Genomic DNA, 11,814 nt, shown 5'->3' on the forward strand with positions numbered 1-11,814 from the left:
ATCTGAAAATTAAGGGAGTTCATGGTTTCTGAGTTTTCATCGTGACGATCTTCAGACATGTTGAACAACTTCCGTTTTATCACTGTACAACTCTTCGTCATTGACAGCACATCTGATGATACTGAAATGATGGAAAAGAGACTAAATTCAGTAGAAATGGTATTCTAAATATTGGCCGCACACATTGCTTCAGTCATAGAAACGTGTGAAGAGTGCAAATACTATTGCTATGCATTATCCACAATAAAAAAAAGAATTTAGCTTTCTGTTATCTAATCACTCTGAATATCGCTTATCATAGCTGCCTCGCCGCCCTGAGGTAGCGGAGGACATATGCGATATCAAATATTCAAAATGGGTAATTCTGTGAAAGATTTATCATAGCAAATTTCACAAGTGATCCCATTTAGATATTCAGCGCCTGTTTTGCGTGGTGTCTCGGCTTTAACGTGCCCCGGTGTGAGATGTCACTGAGAGACAGTCACTACAGATAGTCAATGTGAGGAGAAATGAAGCTACAGGGCACTTGGGGTAAAGGCTTCTCATTACGCAGTCAGAAAGACATGTTCTCGGGGAGATGCCACCATAGAGCACATATTGATCTGCCATTGCATCTTATCTTTGAAACTCTAGATTAAAATGCTCAACACTGACTTTCCCTGCCAAACTGAAGACTTTTCTATATCCACAAGTGGAGGAGCCTTAATCTCCCCATGAAGTAGTGGAAGCCAATCACTGAGGGGATATATGCAAATTTTTTCCGCTTTAGGGAAGTGAGTTAGTGATTTAAAAAAAAAATTGTATTATCAAAAACAACCATCAGTTTTTGTTGTTTTCAGTGGTTGCTTTTTTTTTTTCAACCTTCGCCAAGCGTGAACGCGCAGAAGTGAGAGGTCTTTTGATAATTAGTGAGCAAGATTACATAAAACTACAATAATCAGTAAACGACACTGTTGTGAACAATCACCTTTTGTTTGTCAGTTTGTAAGATTATGACAGTTATGCGTTTAAAGCAAAAATTGAACAGCCGTAATAGGAATTGTCTTGAGTGCCTTTAGTTAGCATGGTTACACAAAAACAACAAGCATTGTTTTGATTGTGGGTAGCACTGCGAGGAGTCACAGTCCCACTGTGGAGTTTGCATGTTCTCCCCGTGCTTGTGTGGTTTTTCACCATGTAGCCTATTTGGGCTTCCTCCCACATTCCATTAATCTGCCGATTAGGTAATTTAAATTGTGCATAGGTGAATGAATGGGTGTCTATATGCGCCCTGTGGGTGACTGGTGATCAGTTCACAGTGTTTTTCCATTTATCTCCTGAAGTCAGCTAAAGTAGGTACCAGCTCACCTAGAAACCCTTTGAGAAAATGGATGTTTTGCTTGCCTTTTATTACCTAGTTAACACACTCACACAACCATGAGAGATTAAATTGAGAACACAGTTGGTTAGCCAAATTAGTTAGCAAGATTATGTTAAGCTCTAACCAACTGTAGGTATTTATATAAGATATTTTTAGCACCTTTGGTTAGTTAGTTTCCTTGCATGACATCAAGTTTTGTCCATCCCTCAGTCTGAGAATGTTTTTTTTCCCTCCAACCAGGAACCAGGGAGAGGCATGCTAAATAATAAACACATGGTGTTACAAAATTTGCTGACTTTTGTTTTCGGAATTCAATTTCTCAGTCAAAACTGAACTGCTCCCTCTGATCTCCCCAGAGATAAGTACGGCCCCAACCAGGAAGTGGCTGACTAACATATGAAAAGACCGACGAACACAAATCATTCAAACAGTTAAAGTGGAAGTCAACCCCCAAAATGTATTTCCAATGTGTTCTACGTAGCCCCACTAGTCTAAACACGGTATTCTGAATGATATTGTGTTTGTTGAATATGAAGTAAACAGCAAAATCCACCTGTTTTTATCCATCTCGGTGGGCGGCCATTTTGTCACTTGCTGTCGACTGAAAATGACATCACAGTTGCTCATGGCTCAGGTAACAACCAATCATGGCTCAGGATCAGAAAACAGGTGGGTTGAACTTCCCGATTAGGTGAAAATCTGTGCCATTCTATTTTAATAGTTGTGTCAGTGGGCTTGCCAGACTTCGTCCCTATGTCTCTGTGTATTTTGTCTTCTTCGTGTGCAGTTGTTATAATCCAAACAATTCACAGTTTTTTCTTCTGAAGAGAAATGGCTGTGAATCACATCCCTTTTATCTTTTAATGTGCCATCCAAAAGAACAGGGAATAGCAGAGACTGTCAAGGGATGAAAGACAATGCAACAGTCATTGGCCTTTGACTTTGGCCAGACAAACATTTGATTTTACGAAAAAGTAACGTGGATTTAATGAGTTGTAAACCGGAACTCCCCTGGCCCAACACTTGTCTTTCCATGGTCTTGTCAAATGCTACATTGAGGGGCGATGTGGCACCTGTCAGGGCAGCCTAGAGCAGCCGACCGGGATGATGCTGAACAGGGCTTTGTGGGTGTTAGAGTCCAAAACAAAGCTGTCAGCCAGGGCTCATTCATCTTTGATGTCCATTGATGAGAAAACAGGAGGTCCTCAACAGGGCATTGTTTCTTATAAGTGCTGCTCATTGATACTCTGAGAGCCACGTTTGTTTTTAGTCTCTGGCAGGAGGAGCTCATGTTAAAAGGTTTAATGGTGCATCTAACCGGTCCAAACACTGGGCTTTGGAGCTGTGCTTCCACTGTTGGCCAGGGATGTCTTCCTGTTCCTAAATAACCTCTAACCAATAATACATGGCTAATCCTGTGTGAATGGCATAACACTGCTGTTTTGTCGGATTCTGGTTTACTCTGAATGGCTTCTGCAACACATTCCAATCATGCCATGGCACCATTTGACTGTCTTCATGTGTGCCTCATGGCACTTCCTGCTCCTCTCCACTTTTTCTTGCCGTAAAAAAAAAAAACAGGATAGGCTTCATGAAGTGCATTACTCATGGTATTGTTCAGCTAATCATATCCTCTCCAGCAGTTGCTGGAGTTGCTCACACTATATGAGGGTGTGACAAGATAAGATAGGAACTATTACTACCATATCGCGTCATCTGAAATTATGAAATTATGTATGGATGGGGCAGGGCATCTCGGGGAGAAATGGAAATCAATCTGTACCTCTTGCATTTTATATATTGCCTTGAAAGAAAACAGTAATGTTCAATGTTATCTACCTCAAATTCTATTAGAATTAGGTTAATTTAGTGGCAAAGACTTTAAAACGTTTTCATATCCTCCCATCTGCTGTCTTTGAGTGCTCTCTGTTTGTAAGGTGTTCTAATTTAATATCATGTGAGATAACACATCTTACTGATGCACGATCCGGAATATTACTAGCCGATCCATAAATGCTGGAACAATAATTAAATTCAAAATTGTAATGAGCTTTAGCAGTAGAAAGAAAGTCTTGCATTAAAGTCTATTTGCTTGACCTGATTTGATTATTTTTCTTGTGATGTATTTTCAAAGGGCATACCTAATACACTTCATTGCATTTGCTTAAATACAAAAATACACAATGTTCACAATAAATAATATGACTGTGTATACACTGCACAAAAATGTAAATTCAACGCTTTTGTTTTTGCACCCATTTCTCCTGAGCTGAACTTAAATATTTAGGACATGGTCTATCTACAGAAAAGGCTTATTCTTAGTCTAAAATATTGCTCATGAATAAATCTGCGTGAGTGAGCATTTCTTCTTTGCCCAGATAATCTATCCACCTCACAAGTGTGGCATATCATGATGATGATTAAAAGGATGAATAAAAAGCCTAAAATGTGCCTCTGATGTATGTACATGTGGGGGCCTGAAAAACAGCCAGAATCCACGGTGACCATTTGTGCTGCAGTGCAACACATCTCGATCGCATAGAGTTGATCAGGTTGTTGATTGTGTCCCGTGAAATATTGGCCCGCTCGTCTTCGATGGCTATGCCAAGTCGCTGGATAATGGTAGGAACTGGAACACACTATGATATACGCCAATCCAGAATGTTCCAAACTTGCTCATTGGGTGGCATGGCTTGTGAGTATGCTGCTCATGCAAGAACTGGGATGTTTTCAGCTCCCAGGAATTTTGTACGGATCCTTTTAATATGAGGCCGTGCATGATCATGCTGCAACATGAGTTGATGGTCGTCTATCAATTGCATAACAATAGGCCTCAGGATCTCATCTTGGTATCTCTGTGCATTCAAAAGGTAATCAATAAAATGAACCTGTGTTTGTTGTCCATAAGATATAAGTGCCCATACATGACTTAACCACACATGCCATACATAATGTTTGCCATCTGCCCTGCACAGAAACAAAACAGGATTGAATAAAACATCTCCAAAGTGCCAGACGCCGTTGAATTTGAATGAATCAGGTCGAGACTCTGACAATGACGATGAGCATGCAGATGTGCCTCCCTGAGATGTTTTGATATGCCACACCTACGAGGTGGATGGATTATCTTGGAAAAGGAGTGCTCTGTTACACCGATTTAGACAGATCTATGAACAATATTTGAAAGAAATAGGCCTTTTGTCTTATATCTTTGAGTTCAGCTGATGAAAAGTGGGAGCAAAAAACAAGTGATGTATTTATCATGACTTATATATATACTATATATATATACTCACTAATATATATATATATATATATATATATATATATATATATAGACTATATATATATATATATATATATATATATATATATATATATATATATATTGTCCCACACAAATTACATTACATTTAGAGACACTTACATTGTGGTATCCTGTTTCATGAATATGAATGAGTCTCTCTGATGGACTGGCCCCTATTGCGACAAATCAAGGGCTCTTGCCTTGTTCCACCACCGAGGCGTATCTAGGAGTCACTACCTGCCACATCTTATCTTAAATAAGGATGTGTCTAAAACTTTTAAAGGAGCAGAAGTAAAACCTCTCATAAACTTCTTTCCTCTTGATTGTTTTCCAGCTTGATTCGCTTGGATTTTTAAATGATAGGCTCATATATGGCTCCAAGTTTGTTTACGTCGAAGTGTATTGCTTGGCTGCCTCTTTAAGTGTGATGAGACATGCAAGCGCAATCATATATTTCTATGGCTTGTTGATAGAGAGGCAGTTTTTCACTCCTCATTTGTGGTTCAATTGCAAGAGTGTGTATTGCTTGTTTTCCCGGAAAGAAAATAGATGGCTGTGTCACTCAGTATGCAAAAACTGGTCGTCTGTTTATACGCTGTCAACGGAAATGATAGCAATTCTATTTGTCTCATGAGAAAGATATTGTTACAAAGTCTGAATAGTAGTCTTCCTGAAACAGATGGTTTGTCCATTCTGAAGTTATTTTCTCCAGATGTAATCTGCAAGCTTCGTTCTGAAACCCCTTCAAATGTTTTGAACAAACATTATTGCTAGAACCAGTGCCAAAACTCATCAAGAAAAAACTTCATAGAAGGACCGGTAATTATGAGCAGTGCATTCAACATTAATGGTGCACCACAAGGAACACAACAGCCCTCTTAAAAAAAAGACTATCATGTACACAGCCAACCTGCATCTACCTTGCAGCCTCATATTGTTCAGCACTTGAAGCAAACATATATCTCTATCAAGCCGCGAGAGAATAACATCCTCCGTTTTGCGCAGAGGAGGTGTGTCTCCTTTTACCTTGCTCAGAGAGGGAAACAGACCAAAGAGGGAAGAGAGGCTACCTCTGTTTTGTTCACTCCTCTCTCTAGCTGGTAGTGTTTGACTTCCCCCAGCCAGGAGTGGGTAATTCGGGAGCCCTGTGTGAGGTTGTTAGATCACTGAAGCCCAAGACAGCACCATTCTTTGCAGACCCTTGACAGCAAATATGTGGTAATGATATTGTCTCCTGCTGGGTAATAACACACAATTCAGACTGCCACATACTGCAGACGCTGGGGGAAAAAAATAGAGGGCAGAGGGGAAAAAAAGAAATTACACTGAAGTACTGGAGGAAAATGACAAGAGAAATGTCTCATCGTCAAGTTGTTCACACCGCAGGACTCTGTAGTGGGAACCAATGTTTTATTTAACAGTGCACACAAAAGAATGTCCTCATGGAATATGGTATGAGGTGAACTGTGTGTTCATTATGTCATTACTAGTTTTCACTAATAGTGCAGCGGTATCAGGAATTTGACCCCAAAAATAAAAAAATCAAGCGAGATCTGCAGTTCTCACTACAATATAAAATATGAGAACAATATTCACCTGTACAGTACTGTACATACAGTAAAGTGTCCTATTCTAGTGCCGATCTTTGCCAAGTATTGTAGTATGGCACCCTGAGTTCATGCAACACTGAACCTGAAATTGCCCGCTGCAAAATCTGGGCTGGGGAAGGAAAAAATATCGGTGAGTGAATACTGTGAGGCCAAGGACTGTTACTAGCGATGTGACAAGATTTCACAAAAATGACAATGTATCAAAATCCAAAGTCTGATGGAATGGCTACTTCATCCTGAGGACAACGCAGCATGAATTTTGAAAATCGCATGCATCTGTGTAAATGAGCTGAAATAAAAAGTTCTCTTGGCCTTTTTGGGGAATGCGCGTGTATTATATTGCCAATCAAAAATCTGGTCAAAAAAGCCCCTTCAAATTAGAGTAACAAAGCATAACTTTACTATTTCCCAACATATCCCGACAAAGCCTCACTTATTTATGTAATCGGCCATTCCATCCGTCTATCCGAACTATGGCGCCCATTTTTTAGGTGATTAAAAAAAAGATGGGAATCTTTAAAAAATGAACGGATTAATCAAAGTCGGAAGCCCATTTTTCCGTCCATGTCATCGTCTATCGTCTATGCCATGGTGAGTCTTTCATTTCGAATATCGCTCAGCGGGGTGAGGGAGTGGGGGGTTTTGAGTGAAACTCGGTCGATGTTTGTAGACGTAAATGCAAACGGAAGCCTGTTTAAAATGATAGGTGGACCGGCCCATAGGCGGTTACTATTTGTTCTGGGAGGACAAAAAGGCAGATAAATGGACGGCGGAAGGGTACCCCAGCTGCAGGCAGGAGGCAATAAACGGATCGGGAAATTCTAGTAAAATACCCAGCTCTGCATTTGAGGTTATAGGTAGCTGTTGTATTGATGTAGAAATTAGCACCTGGAATGTTATTAAGACCAACTGAAGCAAAATATGTTAATTATGGGATTAAAAAGGGGGAAAAAAATCCTATTAATTATAGATGTTTATCATACACTAAGGAATCTTATGTAGCAATATTTTTTTAAACTTATGTTATTATTGATAATGAATGATATTAATCTACTGTATGTAAAGGCAGTGACCATGTCGAGGACCCCTGTAATATAATGGCATTAGTTCGGTGCCACTCACATTTAGGTTGAAAAGATTACAAAAGATTACAAAATCATTGACAATTTACTTCCATTTTAAATCAAACCATTTTAGCACAACTTTCTCTTGTCTGAATAGATTGGAGGTCTGAATGGACTGGAAGTCGGCCACCCTCTGCTTTTTAAGTATTTGTTGAGATTTTATTACATGATCATGTTTTTCTTGTGTAATTCAGTATGACATGTTGAATACACTCAACAATGACTGTTAACAAAGCATGACTTCAAGTCACTAAGGCCTTTGTGGTCACGCTGCATAATTGTGGGAGGTATAAACAGCATTTTCCTGCCATAGAGACTTTCCATTCTTAACCAGACCACACTGGCAGCTTCAACCCTGACCTTTGTGTTGCCCCACTTGGTAGTCAACTTGTAACTGTCAACACCATCCATCACCGGCCAATCAGGGCTGCGGGCTGCGGGCCAGTCACCCTGCTGTACTGTGAAATTGTGGCATGTGGTCCATAATGTAGACAAGACATTGACACAATACATCAAGCTTCAGTGGTGGGGCTGAGCTATTCTATTAGCCTCCTGCTGAGCCCCTGGCTGCATGGACTTATTCCCGGGGATAAGTACAAATAATAGTGCTACGTGTGGATGTCTTGACACTGGAAGACACACTCAGGCTTGATGTCAATCAAACCCTGCTCAGAAAGTCCATGCAGCTGCCAAGTTCAACAAATTGATAATGTTTTTCTGACTAAGAAAATAGAAGCAGTTCTCACTCTCAAATTGTCTGTTTCGTATGAAAACACAAACATTTGAAAATGTGCCTCAAATATATTTGAAAACTATACCATTATCAATTCTGTGTGTAATGGAGGTGTCGGGCTGGAGGCCCAAACTTGTGAACTCGAAGAAGGACTGGATTTGGGCTGATTCATAAAATCCTCAATCTCCTCAGGTTGTCCAGCCAGAACAATAAAGAGACAATGTTCACACTCTCATGCCACTCTTTATTGAAGAGTTATCTTGATGGGGTCATACTAAGGTATATATGTAGATTTGTCTGTGTGTGATTGACAATACGTATGTGTGTGTGTGTGTGTGTGTGTGCGTCTGCATGTGTTCGTGTTTTATTCTCATGGACGCACGAACGGTTTGAGCAAGAAACTGTAAGGAGTACAGACAGGAGGAAGGAGCGAATGGTCCCAACGAAAAATATCTGCACACTGATTCTAAACATGGGTGCGCTGCCGAATACTGTGCCCTGATTGGTGGAGGGACGGGAAGTCGACTCATGATTGGTTGCTGGTTGCTAGGCAGTTGCTAACAGGAATATAGGAATTATATAGGAATAACACCTCAAATTAAAGAACTAAAAGAAATAGAGAAAAAGTTCTCAAACACAACACAAATTATACCATAAAGTCAGAACCTTGTTAACACTGTGTAAATAATAAAGTGAGTATTTGGTAAAATGGAGGACATGAAGTAAGTTACAACAACAACAACAACAACAACAACAACAACAAGTGAAGCATTTTAAGACCATATTTAACCCCAAAGGTATGGTATACAAATAAACTGAAGAAAAGCAACTGGTGCACATGTTTTTAATTTTTTTTTTAATTTTTATAGGTTTTTGTGTGTGTGCCGTTCCTGTACAAACTGACATCACCACCAATTGGCCTGGCATGTTTATTTTAACAATTTCAGATCATTTGACTGGTCGAACAGGGAACATTTTCATAACATAATTACTTTTCTTCAAAGACACATTAAAAAAGTTGGTTGTTACCAAGTGGTTTATGAGTAAACTAAATACCTTTCCCTTCTTTTTCTTTTTTTTGTCTCTTTTGCATGATCATACATTGTTTTCCTCAGTTAAGCACACAAAACAGTTGACCAATTTCCTTTTTCATACATCTGACAAGCACGCAAATATTGTGCATTGGCCTAAAATAAAAAGAAGTAACAAAATCACGCAATAGAAGAAGCAAGTAAAAAGGTAGCCTTGATAGCAGCAGAAGAGAGGCTCATTGAAATGGAAGAATTTCTATTTTGTGTTAGCACCTCAGTTCACAGCTGAGCTGGGCATTGAAATGGGTTCATTTTGAGAATCTCAGATTTGCATAACCTAGACAGAAGCACTCCAGTGATTGAATTGAGGTATGGTGGAGTGAAAAAAAGAACATGAAAAAAAAGTATTTCCAAACAAATTAGGAACACATTTTTTTCACACCAAGGTAATTACAGAATTAACCTTAACTTCCAGTGTGGCAGCCTCTAAATGCGCTTCACCATAAGGTATTTGATGTTTTGAGCTCTTTTGGACTGCAAACTTTTATGACAAATACGAATACATGGCTTGCTTGTAGCGATACTATTGACTAAATTGTTGCATAGTGTTACAATATTTACTGTTGGGCTTATAACCTTGTGAGTTTTGGGACACAGTTGCAGCGAATATGACTTCATTTGGACCACATCTTCAGGGCTGAAGACAAGAGTCAGCCCCGAGATGCCATCAAGTCTACTACAACCACTTCAAAACAATGGAATCACCAGGAATCACCCTGCCATTTGACTTAACAAGGGCATGCCAAGACCCAAACTCCTGATAAGGAGCCACTCTTCGTCACCTGGCCCCCTCTCCAGGCAACAGATGTGGATTTGAACGGCCTTAAAACAGACTTCATGGAGCCTCCCCTCAGCTTTTGGCTGCATTTTCGCTGGCGCGTCGATGCGCCCGAAAAACAACCGCGGTCGACCTGAGAAGCTAAATTGGACCACTCCGAACCTCGTCACCACACACGTGGCAGACGCGCCGGACTCCGGCCCTTGGGCAGCAACCGCTGAAGCAACACGTTCTGTCCCGTTCGGACCTCCGACCCCACGCCGCGGCCGGTCGGGTCATCTGAGAACCCAACACAGCTTGGTCCCGCTCCAAGCAGCCTCATTCTATTCCTTTTTTTGTTCTTCCATCTGCAAATGAGTGAAGGTCCTCTCTCCTCTTCGCTCATCACGTGAGCTTCAGCAAATGTAAGTGACTACGAAGTGACTCGCCGAGGCTTTTCACAGTGGGTGCATACAAATTGATAGTTAACGCTACCTTACTTAGTGCATTTCATAAAGTCCGCTGACTAGACTCTAGTCGTCCTTACACTCATCTAGTCAGACGTTCCATTCTTCCCTTTTCCCCCCCTATTATTTTTTATATTTGTTTTCTTGTTTTTCTTCGTTTATTTAGGCCTGCTATATCATAGTGTTTTCTTGTTATGTTCCACTAGAATATTTAATAAACATTGTCCATATACAGAAGTCAAGCGTGAATTGCGTGTGTTTGGGTCAAGGTATTAACCTCTATTTTATTCCAAGAGCTCACAACTTATTTTATTGTAGCACCTTCACATTTTATGACTGATTTAATTAGGTTTTTCGTCAAATTCCCCTCTAAAGAACATAAAACTTTGACGTCGTGCCCCTAGAGGCAGGCAGGAGTAATGCAGGCATTGCTCCCGACCGCTACAAACTATTGACACTCTTACGAGTGACCCCCATTTTCGCTACACAGTTTTGGGAAGCTTTTCTGTTCAAGGTCTCAAAGCAATATATATAAAACACACTTGAATGAGGTTGTGTGGAAGAAGTTGACTTGGCAAAAATTTCACAACACACAGAGAAGTGGAAGATGTTACAACTGTATGTGAGGACCAATAAAACCGTCCAGGTGTCCTGATGCTTTTATCTAGATGGTGTTGTAGGTAATATAGTTGTCTGAGCAGATCTGCTGATTGAAGGTCCTTCATGTTTTGTCATTTGTCAGTGATGATAACGATAACCGATCCGATCAGAAGACGGAGCAATATATTTAAAGACTTGTTTATTTACTGTACAATCAACCCCATCTATTCACAGGGGATAGGGTCCTGGCCCACGAATAGAAATAATCCATGTCTGATTGATACCCATTGAAACGATTCAAAGAGTCCAAACACTTCAGGGGTAGAAAAGCAAGGTCTCCATGCTGGTTAAAAGGCCGCCTTCATGTTCACATGGATCTGCAAAAACATTGTAACACTTGCCGTATGACATAAGCCACACATATGTAGGTCTTAAATATACAAACTACAAATCCAATGAAGTTAGGACAATATGTAAAACGTAAATAAAAACAGAATGCAATGATTTGCAAATCTGTATCAAAAAATTAATTATATGATTACGACTTAGTTGTAGTCAAATAGTATATGTTGTTAACTAAGATATTCTGATAAATGATCCATTAATATAATTGAAAATTCATTTTAGTATTCTGTTTTATAATACTAGAAACAACAAAGAACACAGTCACATTTATTTCACGAGGTGTCACTAAATGCTTCTCACACAGCCTGAATGTGGCTGCTGCAAACATAATATGCTACTGCCGTAAATTGCAGCCCTACC

This window comes from Filicampus tigris, chromosome 13 (genome assembly GCF_054856515.1).
Source record: "Filicampus tigris isolate MCC_2025a chromosome 13, RoL_Ftig_1.0, whole genome shotgun sequence".
In the NCBI taxonomy this organism is placed as follows: domain Eukaryota; kingdom Metazoa; phylum Chordata; class Actinopteri; order Syngnathiformes; family Syngnathidae; genus Filicampus; species Filicampus tigris.